Below are 16,395 nucleotides of genomic sequence, written 5' to 3'. Positions count from 1 at the left end.
AAATACTGCTGGAAAAAATTGTGCTGATAGACTTGCTTGACCTGAGACTGCCACAGATCTCCAATTTGGTTTTTCTTCTTTTTCTTTTAAAGTTTATTTATTTACTTAGAGAGAGAGCAAGTGCAAGTGGGGTAGGAACAGAGAAAAAGAGAAAGAATCCCAAGCAGGCTCTGTGCCATCAGCACAGAGCCTGATGTGGGACTCGAACCCACGAACCATGAGATCATGACCTGAGCTGAACTTAACTCATAACCTGAGTTAAGAGTTGGACACTTAACTGACTGAACCTGAACCACTCAGACGCCCCCAGACCTTCAACTTGTAAAAACTGCAATATCTGCAAAGCACAATAAAGCAAGGTACAATAAAAGGAGGTATGCCTGTATTCTAAAGACTAAGAAGAAGCCAGACAGCATCCTTAAGATTCTGCCTGGAAATCCTGTAAGTCACTCAATTCAGTAGTTACATTTTCTACTCTCTTAGAAGAGATATCATGCATGACAAGACTATTAAAAAAATTGTTGTGTCTGCTTTAGTTTTCTCTCTCTTCACACAGACATATACATCTGTTACATCATTTGAAAGTGAGTTGTTGTAGATATTATGACCCTTTACTCATAAATACTTCATTATGCATCTTCTATAATAACCTGCCACATAATTCCAATACCAACACCATACCTGAAAAACTAATAATAATGTTATAATACCACACTATATGTATCTTTTAAAGTTGTATTTTTTTTTTCCAGTCAGGATCCAATCTAGGTGAATGCTTTACATTTTGTTCATCTCTTCTCACCAAGGATAATCCTCCCATCAACTGTCACCTGTTTTTTAAATTTTGTTTTTAATGACATTGACTTTCTGAGGACTCCAGGATTATTGTCTTACGGATGTGTCTGATTCTTTCCCCTAGGTGTCACTTAACTTGTTTTCCCATCTCCCATTTTGAGTAACTTGGAGGTTAGGTCTAGACTCTAGAGCTACATTTCCAATATAGTAGCCAGTAGCCACATATAAATATGTGAATTTAAATTACCTTCTGAAGATTAACTTAAAAATCCAGTTCCTCCATCTCACTGGTTTCATTTCAAGCATCCAGTAGCCACATGTAGCTAGTGCTTACTGTATTGCACAGTGCAAATATAGAGCACTTCCATAGTCCTAGAATGTTCAATTGGACAACACTGCACTAGATTCAGTTATATATCCAGCATAAACATTTTTTGGCATCACTACTCCTTTAAGTTTTTATTGATTCCAGTTAGTTAACATACAGTGTAATACTAGGTTCAGGTGTATAATATAGTAATTCAACAATTCATACATCACCCTAGGCTCGTCATGGTAAGTGCACTCCTTAATCCTCGTCACTATTTAACCCCTCCACCATTCCCCTTCCTCTCTGGTAACCATCAGTTTGTTCTCTATAGTTAAGTCTGTTTCTTAATTTAAAAAAAAAAATTTAAGTGTTTATTTATTTTGGAAGGAGATAGACACAGAGTGTGAGCAGGGGAGGGGCAGACAGAGAGGGAGACACAGAATCCGAAGCAGGCTCCAGGCTCTGAGCCCTCAGCACAGAGCCCGACATGGGCCTTGAACTGACAAACTGTGAGATCATGACCTGAGCCGAAGTCAGATGCTTAACTGACTGACCCACCCAGGCACCCCAAGTCTATTTCTCAGTATGTCTCAGTCTCTCTTTTTTCCCCTTTTCTCATTTGTTTTGTTTCTTAAATTCCACATGAGTGAGATTATACGGTATTTGTCTTTTTCTGACTGACTTATTTCATTTAACATTATACTCTCTAGCTCCATTCATCCACGTCATTTCAAATGGCAAGATTTCATATGAAATCTTCTTTATCTATTCATCAATTTATGGACACTTAGGCTGCTTCTATGTCTTTGCAATTGTAAATAATGCTGATATAAACATAGGGGTGCATGTCTCCCTTTGAATTCGTGTTCTTGTATTCTTTGGGCAAATGCCCAGTTAATGCAATTGCTGGATCATAGAATAGACCTATTTTTAACCGTTTAAGAAAAGTCCATACTTTTTTCCATAGTGGATGTACCAGTTTGCATTCCCACCAAGGTACAAGAGGGTTCCTTTTTATCCACATCCTCACCAACACTTGTTTCTTATGTTTTTGATTTCAGCCATTCTGACAGGTATGAGGTGATAGTTCATTGTAGTTTTGATTTGCATTTCCCTGATGGTGAGTGATGTTGAGCATCTTTTCATGTGTCTGTTAGCCAAAGGAATGTCTTCTTTGTAGAAATGTCTACTCATATCTTCTGCCCATTTTTTTATTTGGATTATTCAATTTGAGGTGTTGAGTTTTATAAGTTTTTGATGTATTTAAGATACTAACCCTTTATCAGATATGTCATTTGCAAATATCTTCTCGCATTATATAAGTTTCCTTATATAAGGGTTTGTTGAATGTATCCTTCACTGTGCAGAAACTTTTATATTTATTTTTATTTTTAAAAATTTATTTATTTAAATTCAAGTTAATTATCATACAATGTAGAATTGGCTTCAGGAGTAGAAACCAGTGATTGATCACTTACATGTAACACCCAGTGCTCATCCCAACAAGTGCCCTCCTTAATGCCCATCACCCATTTAGCCCATCCCTCCATACATCTCCCCCCTGCAGCTACCCCTAGTTTGTTCTCTGTATTTAAGAGTCCCTTGTGTTTTGTCTCCCTTTCTGTTTTTATCTTATTTTTTCTTTCCTTCCTCTATGTTCATCTGTTGTGTTTCTTTTTTTTTTTAATTTTTAAAAATATTTATTTAAATCAAGTTAGTTAACATATAGTATAATTATGGTTTCTGGAGTAGAATTTAGTGATTCATCACTTACATATAAAATCCAGTGCTCATTCCAACAAGTGCCCTCCTTAATGCCTATTATCCATTTACCCATCCCTCCATGCAACACCCATCCATCAATCCTCAGTTTCTTCTCTGTATTTAAGAGTATCTTACGGTTTTCCTCCCTCTCTGTCTTTATCTTTTTTTTTCCCTGCTCCTATGTTCATCTGTTGTGTTTCTAAAATCCACATGAGTGAAATCGTATTTGTCTTTCTCTGACAGACTTAGCATAATACACTCTAGTTCCATGAACATTGTTGCAAGTGGCAAGATTTCATTCTTTTCAATCACTGAGTAGTATTCCATCATATATATATGTATATATATATATATACACACATATATATACACATATATGTGTGTGTGTGTGTGTGTGTGTGTGTGTATATATATATATACATCTTCTTTATCCATTCATCAGTTGATGGACATTTGGGCCCTTTCCATAATTTAGCTATTGTTGATAGTGCTGCTATAAACATTGGGGTGCATGTGCCCCTTCAAATCATTATTTTTGTATCCTTTGGATAAATATTTAGTGGCACAATTGCTGGGTTTTAGTGTAGTTCTATTTTTTTAATTAAAAAAATTTTTTTTCCAATATATGAAATTTATTGTCAAATTGGTTTCCATACAACACCCAGTGCTCATCCCAAAAGGTGCCCTCCTCAATACCCATCACCCACCCTCCCCTCCCTCCCACCCCCCATCAACCCTCAGTTTGTTATCAGTTTTTAAGAGTCTCTTATGCTTTGGCTCTCTCCCACTCTAACCTCTTTTTTTTTTTTTTTTCCTTCCCCTCCTCCATGGGTTTCTGTTAAGTTTCTCAGGATCCACATAAGAGTGAAAACATATGGTATCTGTCTTTCTCTGTATGGCTTATTTCACTTAGCATCACACTCTCCAGTTCCATCCACGTTGCTACAAAGGACCATATTTTGTTCTTTCTCATTGCCATGTAGTACTCCATTGTGTATATAAACCACAATTTCTTTTTTTTTTAAATTTTTTTAACGTTTATTTATTTTTGAGACAGAGAGAGACAGAGCATGAACGGGGGAGGGTCTGAGAGAGAGGGAGACACAGAATCCGAAACAGGCTCCAGGCTCTGAGCTGTCAGCACAGAGCCTGACGTGGGGCTCGAACTCACGGACCGCGAGATCATGACCTGAGCCGAAGTCGGAGGCTTAACCGACTGAGCCACCCAGGTGCCCCAAAACCACAATTTCTTTATCCATTCATCAGTTGATGGACATTTAGGCTCTTTCCATAATTTGGCTATTGTTGAGAGTGTTGCTATAAACATTGGGGTACAAGTGCCCCTCTGCATCAGCACTCCTGTATCCCTTGGGTAAATTCCTAGCAGTGCTATTGCTGGGTCATAGGGTAGGTCTATTTTTAATTTTCTTTTTTTTTATTTATTTATTTATTTATTTATTTATTTATTTTTTAATATATGAAATTTACTGTCAAATTGGTTTCCATACAACACCCAGTGCTCATCCCAAAAGGTGCCCTCCTCAATACCCATCACCCACCCCCCATCAACCCTCAGTTTGTTCTCAGTTTTTAACAGTCTCTTATGCTTTGGCTCTCTCCCACTCTAACCTCTTTTTTTTTTTTTTTCCCTTCCCCTCCCCCATGGGTTTCTGTTACGTTTCTCAGGATCCACATAAGAGTGAAACCATATGGTATCTGTCTTTCTATTTTTAATTTTCTGAGGAACCTCCACACTGCTTTCCAGAGTGGCTGCACCAATTTGCATTTCCACCAACAGTGCAAGAGGGTTCCCATTTCTCCACATCCTCGCCAGCATCTATAGTCTCCTGATTTGTTCATTTTGGCCACTCTGACCGGCATGAGGTGATATCTGAGTGTGGTTTTGATCTGTATTTCCCTGATAAGGAGCGACGTTGAACATCTTTTCATGTGCCTGTTGGCCATCCGGATGTCTTCTTTAGAGAAGTGTCTATTCATGTTTTCTGCCCATTTCTTCACTGGGTTATTTGTTTTTCGGGTGTGGAGTTTGGTGAGCTCTTTATAGATTTTGGATACTTGTCTGTGGCCATACCACCCCGAATGCGCCCGATCTCGTCTGATTTTGGATACTAGCCCTTTGTCTGATATGTCATTTGCAAATATCTTTTCCTATTCCATTGGTTGCCTTTTAGTTTTGTTGGTTGTTTCCTTTGCTGTGCAGAAGCTTTTTATCTTCATAAGGTCCCAGTAATTCATTTTTGCTTTTAATTCCCTTGCCTTTGGGGATGTGTCGAGTAAGAGATTGCTACGGCTGAGGTCAGAGAGGTCAGGATTGCAATGTATTTTCCTCTCAGGACTGCCTTCGCTGCATCCCAAAGCGTTTGGATTGTTGTATTTTCATTTTCATTTGTTTCCATATATTTTTTAATTTCTTCTCTAATTGCCTGGTTGACCCACTCATTCGTTAGTAGGGTGTTCTTTAACCTCCCTGCTTTTGGAGGTTTTCCAGACTTTTTCCTGTGGTTGATTTCAAGCTTCATAGCATTGTGGTCTGAAAGTATGCATGGTATAATTTCAATTCTTGTATACTTATGAAGGGCTGTTTTGTGACCCAGTATGTGATCTCTCTTGGAGAATGTTCCATGTGCACTCGAGAAGAAAGTATATTCTGTTGCTTTGGGATGCAGAGTTCTAAATAGATCTGTCAAGTCCATCTGATCCAATGTATCATTCAGGGCCCTTGTTTCTTTATTGACTGTGTGTCTAGATGATCTATCCATTTCTGTAAGTGGAGTGTTAAAGTCCCCTGCAATTACCACATTCTTATCAATAAGGTTGCTTATGTTTATGAGTAATTGTTTTATATATTTGGGGGCTCCTGTATTCGGCACATAGACATTTATAATTGTTAGCTCTTCCTGATGGATAGACCCTGTGATTATTATATAATGCCCTTCTTCATCTCTTGTTACAGCCTTTAATTTAAAGTCTAGTTTGTCTGATATAAGTATGACTACTCCAGCTTTCTTTTGGCTTCCAGTAGCATGATAAATAGTTCTCCATCCCCTCACTCTCAATCTAAAGGTGTCCTCAGATCTAAAAATGAGTCTCTTGTGGACAGCAAAGAGATGGGTCTTGTTTTTTGATACATTCTGATACCCTATGTCTTTTTGTTGGCGCATTTAGTCCATTTACATTCAGTGTTATTATAGAAAGATACAGGTTTAGAGTCATTGTGATGTCTGTATGTTTTATGCTTGTAGCAATGTCTCTGGTACTTTGTCTCACAGGATCCCCCTTAGGATCTCTTGTAGGGCTGGTTTAGTGGTGACAAATTCCTTCAGTTTTTGTTTGGGAAGACCTTTATCTCTCCTTCTATTCTAAATGACAGACTTGCTGGATAAAGGATTCTTGGCTGCATATTTTTTTCTGTTCAACACATTGAAGATCTCCTGCCAATCCTTTCTGGCCTGCCAAGTTTCAAAAGAGAGATCAGTCACGAGTCTTATAGGTCTCCCTTTATATGTTAGGGCATGTTTATCCCTTGCTGCTTTCAGAATTTTCTCTTTATCCTTGTATTTTGCCAGTTTTACTATGATATGTCGTGCAGAAGATCGATTCAAGTTACGTCTGAAGGGAGTTCTCTGTGCCTCTTGGATTTCAATGCCTTTTTCCTTCCCCAGATCAGGGAAGTTCTCAGCTATTATTTCTTCAAGTACACCTTCAGCACCTTTCCCTCTCTCTTCCTCCTCTGGGATACCAGTTATGCGTATATTATTTCTTTTTAGTGTATCACTTAGTTCTCTAATTTTCCCCTCATACTCCCGGATTTTTTTATCTGTCTTTTTCTCAGCTTCCTCTTTTTACATAACTTTATCTTCTAGTTCACCTATTCTCTCCTCTGCCTCTTCAATCTGAGTCGTCGTCGTTTCCATTTTATTTTGCATTTCGTTTAAAGCATTTTTCAGCTCCTCCTGACTGTTCCTTAGTCCCTTGATCTCTGTAGCAAGAGATTCTCTACTGTCCTCTATACTGTTTTCAAGCCCAGCGATTAATTTTATGACTATTATTCTAAATTCACTTTCTGTTATATTATTTAAATCCTTTTTGATCAGTTCATTAGCTGTTGTTATTCCCTGGAGATTCTTTTGAGGGGAATTCTTCTGTTTGGTCATTTTGGATAGTCCCTGGAGTGGTGCAGACCTGCAGGGCACTTCCCCTGTGCTGTGGTGTATAACTGGAGTTGGTGGGCGGAGCCGCAGTAAGACCTGTTGTCTGCCCCCAGCCCACGCTGGGGCTACAGTCAGACCAGGGTGTGCCTTCTCTTCCCCTCTCCTAGGGGCGGGATTCACTGTGGGGTGGCGTGGCCCATCTGGGTTACTTGCACACTGCCAGGCTTGTGGTGCTGTGGATCTGGGGTATTAGCTGGGGTGGGTAGGCAAGGTGCACGGGGCAGGGGGGCAGGCTTAGCCTGCTTCTCCTTAGGTGATCCACTTCAGGAGGGGCCCTGTGGCAGCGGGAGGGACTCAGACCCGCTGCCAGAGGGTTGGCTCCGCAGAAGCACAGCGTTGGGTGTTTGCGTGGAGCAAGCAATTTCCCTGGCAGGAACTGGTTCCCTTTGGGATTTTGGCTGGGGGATGGGTGGGGGAGATGGCGCTGGCGAGCGCCTTTGTTCCCCCAACAAACTGAGCTCTGTCGTCCGGGGCTCAGCAACTCTCCCTCCCTTTGTCCTCCAGCCTTCCCACTTTCAGAGCAGAGCTGTTAACTTATGACCTCCCAGATGTTAAGTCCCCCGCTTGCTGTAGGAACACACTCCGTCCGGCCCCTCCACTTTTGAAGCCAGACTCGGTGGCTCTGCTTGCCCGGCGGGCCGCCCCTCGGCCCTGGCTCCCTCCTGCCAGTCCGTGGAGCGCGCACCGCCTCGCCGCCCTTCCTACCCTCTTCCGTGGGCCTCTCGTCTGCGCTTGGCTCCGGAGACTCCGTTCTGCTGGTCTTCTGGTGGTTTTCTGGGTTAGTTAGGCAGGTGTAGGTGGAATCTAAGTGATCAGCAGGACGTGCGGTGAGCCCAGCGTCCTCCTACGCCGCCATCTTCCCTCCCTCCCCAGTTATAGCATTTTAAAATTCATCCTGAATAGTTCTCAGGTCTTTGATCTTTGCAGTAAGGGTTTCTCTGGTGTCTTCAATGCTTTTTTTCAAGCCAGCTAGTAGTCTTATGACTGCTGTTTTAAATTCTTGTTCAGCTATATCGTTTATATCTGTTTTGAGCAAGTTCCTGGCTATGATTTCATCTTGATCTTTCTTTTGGGGAGAATTCCTCCATCTTGTGGTTTTTGCTGTTTCTGTCTTTTGCATGCATTGAAAACTTGGTATGTGTCCTGCACCTGAAAGTACTATTATATTAAAAAGGAATCATACAGTCTTCAGGGGCTGGCACTCCAGGAACTGTTTCTTGTATATGCTGTATATACTCTGCTGTTGCATTTTGGCTGCTCTTTCCCACTGATCAGTCCTCTGCAGAACTCCCTACTTGCAGTGGTGGAGTGTTTGGACCTTTAACTAGGTGTGCTTTGATTTGTTTGTTGATGTAACTCTGGAGAAACAACTGGGGTGGGGTGGGGGGTGGTGGTGGTGCTGATTCCATAGAGAAAAGGAAAGGGAACAACAAAAACAACAACAACAACAACAGCAAACAGAGAATCAGAAAACTATAAGGCTGATTCCAAGGAATAAGAAAGAAAAAAAATCAGAAGAAAAGAGAAAAGAAGGAAAAATAAAAGAATTAAAAAAGCCTGATTAAAAAAATAATAAAACGATAAAAGGAAATGACACAAAACAAATCAGAATCTATGAGCCTGATTCAAAAAGAAAAAAGGGGTGGGGGGTGGCTGCGCCGGTCTGCAGGAGAGGCTGGCTGCGTTGGCTCAGAGTCAGTCTTGCCCTAGTAAATAAGCAATTGCTAGGCACAGAAGGGCAAGACTTGATGTAAGCAGATTCTGCCTCCACTGAGGGCTGCTGTATTGCTCTCTGAAGTCCCACCATGTTGGTTTTGGGGTGGGGAGGCGGAAATGGTGCCACCCCAATATTTCATCCCCAGACCAGTGATGTGAACCCCTGCTATACAGGCAGGCTGCACAGAGTAGCGAGGACAGTCAGCTAGCTCTGCGCCATGGCTGTCCTGTGCCTTCTCCTTGGTGCAAGGCTGGGTTTCCAAACCCAAAGTTCAAGGACACGGCAAGGATCCACCCCTTCCTCTGGAGTAGATCCTCTCCACCCTGTTGATGAAAGGCCTTTGGCTGGCACCTTCAGGGTCATTTGTCCTTGGGGAGGCAATAAACCGTCTTCCAAAAGTACTCTAGTCCCCTCCAGGAGGGGGACTGTTCTCTCCAAGTACACCCAGAGATGTTTATACCATGCTTCACACTCTGGGGCCAGCTCCCTCCTCCCCGGGAGTGCATGCCATGGCTCCACTCTGGAGAATGTCATGCACTTCCAAAACCTCAGACTTTGAGCTGGGTTTTGCAGAAGCTGTTTGCAAAAAAGAACTGGGACACTTGGTACTTGTCACTCCCCAGTCTGTGGTCCCAAGAGGTTATCCTCTTGTGCTAACTTGATGCTGCACTTTCTCAACCACTCTCTTTCTCTCCTTTTGTTTCTCAACAGTAAATGTTTCTTCCTCTCCATGACTCCACCATTTTCTTTCCCCCAAGTGACATCCACACACCTCTCATCTGCCAAGCTGTCTCTCTCCAACTGTGGAGATCCTTCTGCCACTCTGCAGATCTATTTCCTGGGTGTTCCAAGTAATCTGACCTCACTACAGCTATGTTTTGTTCTTGACAAAGAAAGCCCAGGGTCTCTGCCACCTTAACTCCTCCCCCAGAAGCTTTTTATTTTGATGTAATCTCAATAGTTATTTTTTGCTTTTGTTTCCTTTCTCTCAGGAGGCATATCTAAAAAGAAGTTTCTATGGCCAAGGCCAAAGAGATTATTGCCTGTGTACTCCTCTAGGATTTTTATGGTTTCTGTTTTCACATTTACGTCTTAATCCATTTTGAATTTATCTTTTTGTGTATGGTGTACGAAAGTTCCAGTTTCATTCTTTTCTAAGTTGCTGTCCAATTTTCCCAACACCATTTGTTGAACAGAGGTTTTTTTTTTTTTTTTAATTGCATGTTCTTTCCTGATTTTCAAAGATTAATTGGCCATGTAGTTAAAGGTTTATTTCTGGATTTTTGCTTCTGCTCCATTGATCTATGTGTCTGTTTTTATGTCATTGCCATACTGTTTAGATTAGTATAACTTTGTAATATAACTTGAGGTCTGTAATTGTGATGCGTCCAGCTTTGTTTTGCTTTTTCAAGGTTTCTTTGGCTATTTGGAGTATTTTGTGGTTCCATGCAAATTTTAGGAGTGTCTGTTCTAGCTCTGTGAAAAATACAAATAGGGATATCTGTATTTTGATAGAGATTGCATTAAATGTGTAGATTGCTTTGGGTAGTATAGACATGTGAACAATATTTGTTGTTCTGATCTATAAGTATGGGATGTCTTTACATTTCTTTGTGTCATTTTCAATTTCTTTCATCAGTGTTTTATAGTCTTTAGAGTGTTCTTTTACCTCTTTGGTTAGGTTTATTCATAGGTATTTTATTATTTTGGGTGCAATTTTAAACGGGATTGTTTTCTTAATTTCTCTTTCTGCTGCTTCATTGTTGGTGTATATATATGCAACTGATTTCTGTACATTATTTTTTTGTATACACTATTAATTTGCCAATAGTGAAAGTTTCCTTCTTCCTTACCAATTAGGATGCCTTTTATTTCTTTTTGTTGTCTTACTGCTGTGACTAGGACTTTTCACTACTATGTTGAAGTGATGAGAGTGGTGAGAGTGGACACTCTTGCCTTGTTGCTGACCTTACAGGAAAAGCTCTCAGTATTTCCCCATTAACGATGATTTTACCTGTGGGATTTCCATAGACAGCTTTTATTATGTTGATGTATGTTCCCTCTAAAACACCTTTGTCGAGGGTATTTATTATGAACGCGTGTTGTCCTTTGTCAGATCTTTTTCCTGTGTCTATTGAAATGATAATATGGTTCTTATCCTTTCTTTTATTGATGAGATGTACCACACTTGTTGATTTGAAAATATTGAACCAGGAATAAATTCCACTTGATTGTGTGGTGAATTGTTTTTTAATGTATTGTTTGATTTGGTTTGCTAGTATTTTATTGAGAACTTTTGCATTTATGTTCAATAGGAATATTGGCCTGTAGTTCTATTTTTCAGTGGAGTCTTTATCTGGTTTTGGTATCACTATAATGCTGGCCTCATGGAATGAATTTGGAAATTTTCCTACATTTTCTATTTTTTGGAATAATTGAAAAGAATAGGTGTTAAATTTACTTTAAATGTTTGGTAGAATTAGGGTTTAAGTCTGAACCCATTCTTTTCTCTTCCCCATGTTTTAGGTTTATGCTATTACACTTTATTTTTTATTTTTTACAATTTTTTAATGTTTATTTATTTTTGAGAGAGAAATAGGGAGAGAGAGAATGAGTGAGGGAGGGGCAGAGAGAGAAGGAGAGACAGAGAATCCCAACCAGGCTTTGCATTGCTAGCACAGAGGCTGATGCAGAGCTCAAACTCATGAACCGTGAGGTCATTACCTGAGCCGAGATCAAGAGTCAGACACTTAACCTACTGAGTCACCCAGGCACCCTATGCTATTACATTTTATAGCCTTTTATTTTGTGAGTTCCTTGACTGATTTTTTATAGAAATATTTATTTTTACTGCTTTTGTGTTTCCTGCCTCTATACTGTCACTTTTGGTCTTTCCTTTCCACTCAGAGTCCCTTTTAATTAATATTTCTTGAAGGGCTGGTTTAGTGATCATGAACCCTTTGGTTTTTGTTTGTCTGGGAAACTGTTTATCTCTCTTTCTATTCTGAATGATAGCTTGCCGGATAGAGTATTCTTGGCTGAAGATTTTTCCCATTCAGCCCGTTGAATGTAAGATGCCACTCCCTTCAAGTTTGCAAAGTTTCTGTTGAAAAACCCCCTGGTCTTTTGGGTTTTCCCTTGTAATTACTATCTTCTTTTGTTTTGCTGCTTTAATTTTTTATCACTATATTTTGCCAATTTAAATATAATAAGTCTTGGTTGTGTCTGCTTTTGTTGATCTTGATGGGAGTTCTCTGTGCCTCCTGAATCTGGATGTCTGTTTTCTCCCCCAGATTCAGGAAGTTTTCAACGATTGTTTCTTCATATAAATTTTCTGCTCCCTTTTCCTTCTCTTCTTCTGGGATTCCTAAAATACAAGTGTTATTATATTTGATGGAATCACTGAGTTCTCTTATTCTCATTTTGCATATTTTTTCTCTCTTTTATTCAACTCAATTACTTTCATTACTCTGTCTTCTAGGTCATTAATTTATTCCTCTGTTTCTTCCAGCCTGCTACTCATTCCATCAAGCATGTTTCTCATTTCGTTTATTTTGCTCTTTATTTCTGCTATGTTATTCCTGTCTCTGTGTTAAGGTTCTCACTCGTGTCTTCCCCTCTTTTCTCAAGTCCAGTGAGTATCCTTATGATCATTACTTAAAATTCTTTATCAGGCATGTTACTTACATCTCTTTCACTAAAGATCTCTGTGGCCTCGTCTTGTTCTTTCATTTTGGATAAATTTCTCTGTCTTCTCATTTTGTCTAAGTCTCTATGCTGTTTCTGTGTGTTAGGAAAGTCAACTACATCTCCTTTTCTTGAGGTTAATGTCCTTATGAAGAGGGCCCTGCCGTGTAGTGCCCACTGCTCCCCAGGACCAGGCACTTCCAGGAGTGTCTCCAATGTCTGCTGCATGTCCTCTGCTGTTATGTCCTGGCCACTTTATCCTCAGGTTAGTCATCTGAAGGGGTTCTTTTTGCCTGTTGTGGGCAGTGTTTGGTCCCTGGTCTGAATTTGGGATGCTCTGGTGTGTTTATGAAACTAGTCTTGTCACCACCGCCACCAGAACTGAGGCTCTGTAAAACTTGTGAGTGGAAAGACACAGTGTGAGCATAGGTTTGGGTGGTCTTCTGGGGCAGGTATGACTGGGAAGGGTAGTTCCACAGGAGTAGGGGGGAAGCAGTCTTGGTGTAATAAGTTAGGTAATGAGTGTCTGTGCTGTGCTGGTTCCGGCAGGTGGCTCTGTATTTATGCTGAGGGGCTGAGGAGGGAAATGGCACCTGCCAGTTTCTTTGTTCCCAGAGGGATATCTCTATGAATGCTGTCTCTCTCAGACATGCTCTGAGATGAATGAATAACTACCACACTGTGTCCCAGGTACTCTTTAGATGGCTGTTTCAATGCTGTATGTTCCCAGCTGTTTGTCTGCCTTTTGTCCAAGAGCAGCCCCAATGCCTCTGAGCTCTCCCAGAACCAAGCATGCTGACTTTAAAACTCCAGGTTTTAAACCCTACTGTTTGTTGCAAGATCTCATGAAATTCAACCCCTCTCACTTTCCAAGCTAATTGCTCTGGGAGGTTCATTTTCCCTGTGAGTTTCTTCTGTTTCTTGCTCTTCTCCATGAGCACAGCTCCATCCCCACTAAAGAGGCCATGATGTGTTTCTCTCTCCAACAGTATCTTCACACTTCCTACCTTCTTCAATGTGGTCTCTTCTCTACTGTTAGTTGTGGAGTTTGTTCTGCCAAGTCTTCAGGACAATTTCTGGGTATTTAGGATGATTTAATAGTTACGTAGCTGTATTCATGGGACGAGGTGAGCCTATGGTCCTCCTACTCTGCTGCCATCTTCTTCAATCCCATGATTACTTCTTAGATGATATTGGTACTTCGTATTGCGTTATGTAAGGAGGCCTAGCTGGGAGTTCCAGGATGCCCCAAGTGACTTACAAATTGTGTACATATAACTAGAAATATCACTCTCCCCCACTCCTTCTCTGGTCCTGTCATCCTGGATCCCACATACTGTGATGGAAAAGATTTCCAAGGGAAAAAAATAGAATGAAAAACTTTCAGATCTGAAAGGTAATTTTGACATCATTGTTATAAAAGCTGAGGAAACTGAAGCTCAAGACTTGGCCAAGGTCACTGAGGTGAGTTTGAAGCCACAAAAATGACCTTCAACAAACATATTCTTACCCCTGGCCAGACTCATACATCAGAGTTGAAAATATCTGGTGGCAACTGAGGTCAGTTGGTACCACTAACCCGACTAACAACCATATGACACCTTTTATTGAGTACTTACCAGCATTAGGTACTGTATTTAGTCTTAAAAAATTACTTTTCATAATTCTCACCACCACCCATGAAGCACATTTTGAACAGAACATCTAATCATTTCTTTCAGTAGTAAGAAATTGTCCACGGGTTCAGTAATTCGACATTGTGAAAGCAGGTGCCTCTGTGATGATCTTAGTGATAATCTTTCCATCTCGGTCATAGGATCATTGCTGCAGCTTCAGATATCACATCCATGAAGAGAGCTGAACGAACTGGCATGCGGCAGTGCTACCAACTTCAGTGTCATTCATGAGACAAGTTCGATCTTTCCCAGAAGCCCCAGAATAGACTTCTGTGGTATCTTTCATTGTCCCAAACTGTATTACATGATCACCCAGATGAATATGATGGGAAACTGAATATGATGTACAGCCCTTCCAGCTTCTGTAGAACAGACAGGCAAGGGAATGGGGGTTAGATAAACCACACAGCAGTGGAGGTGTTTCTATCCTCATGGTTCAGAGAAGGAAACTGATTCTCAGAATGGCCAAGTACCTCATTCAAGGTTACCCAGTGACCAACTGGCAGAAATGTTTTGACTCCAAAGCTCATGGTGAGTAAGGCATGCTCACCGAAGAATGGTGATGAAGACTGATGTGGCCAGAGTCTGAGGTGATTTGAACACTTGAAGAAGAGGTAGGGTCTGTGTATCCTCAAAGAACAGAGGAGACACTGCTCTCAGACAGTGATGCTGCTACTTGTCTAATGAACTGAAGAAGGCCATTCAGGAGAAGAGTTGCCTGCTGGTGTTTGGTAAGTGGATGCCTTAAGTTGTTTTTCTCAACGTTTATTTATTTTTGAGAGAGAGAGAGAGAGACCGAGCACAGGTGGGGGAGGGGCAGAGAGAGGGAGACACTGAATCTGAAACCAGCTCCAGGCTCTGAGCTGTCAGCACAGAGCCCAATGTGGGGCTCAAACTCAGGAACAGTGAGATCCTGACCTAGGCTGAAGTCAGATGCTTCACCAACTGGGCCACCCAGGTGCCCCTTAATTTTTATTAATGTTTATTTTTAAGAGATAGAGGCAGAGCACAAGTGGAGGAGTGGCAGAGAGAGAGGTAAGTGGATGCCTTAAAAGACTTCTATTTATTCCACCCATAATATATCTTTAATGCTGTATTTCGTGTATCTATATATTTAATGCTATATATATTCAGTGCTATATTGCATATATTTTTTATAAATATATATTTAATGCTATATTGCATATTCTTCCTAACTTCTTTTCTGTAAGAGCTTAATCTTGCCACCCCTGGTCTTGCCAACCACACATCCTTCAAGAAGGTACTTCCCACAGTTGGTGAGGGATACATGTTAATAAAATAATCAAACTCAAACCAAAAAAAAATGGGGTTTCTTGTCCCCCCATCAAATTGGCAACATTATGTGGACTAATAATCATACAGAGTGTTGCCAAAGGCTGGTGGAATAAGTCAGTATAATCTTTCTAAAGGTAATATGTATCAAGAGCCCTCAAAAACGTACATATGCTTTGACCCAGCAGTTTCAGGAAATGTTCACATAAAAATTAGTAGCAAGCACGCTCAGCATAGCATTTTCACAATAGAGAAAAATTAGCAACAACTTGTGCAAAAAAGCAAGTTGGAGAACTATATTGATATCATAAAGCATGATATCAAAATACATGTCTGGTAAAAGTATAAGGAAAAGCAAGGGGATTTTTAACATAATATGTAGGATGATGGTACGTGATGCAGTGGGATAGAGACTCATAAGGACCTCCGCTTTCTTAAGTCAGAAGGCAGTGTGGTGTGTTCATACTATTACACTTGGTCTGCATCATCCAGCTTCTCTGACAAACTGTGAGGCATCACAGCGAAGACTGATTTTCACTGGAGCCGACTTCCCGGCAGTTTGTAGGCGATCTCAGCTCCACAATCATCCAGGGGCCCAGATTCTTCCATCTTGCAAGTGTGAGACTCTGCAGCTGGGCTCCAGAAAGAGAGGGAGAGCCGCAGGGCCTGGGTCCCCTGTACCCTCTCTCCACCACCAGCATGGTCCCACCTGGCTGCCAGGACCCGGGAGAGGTGGGCGCAGCTGAAGAGGAATGGATTCTTCTAAGCATCTAGCCAGCATCTTCCACAACTGTTTGTTTGGTTTTTTTTTTTTATATATAATGTTTATTTGTTTTTGAGAGAGAGTGGGGGGTAGGGAGGGGCAGAGAAAGAGGGAGACACAGAATCTGAAGCAGGCTCCAGGCTCCAAGCTGTCTGCAT

This window comes from Neofelis nebulosa, chromosome 4 (genome assembly GCF_028018385.1).
Source record: "Neofelis nebulosa isolate mNeoNeb1 chromosome 4, mNeoNeb1.pri, whole genome shotgun sequence".
NCBI lineage: Eukaryota > Metazoa > Chordata > Mammalia > Carnivora > Felidae > Neofelis > Neofelis nebulosa.
The sequence above is the reverse complement of the archived record's forward strand: the minus strand, read 5'-3'. Positions refer to the sequence as shown.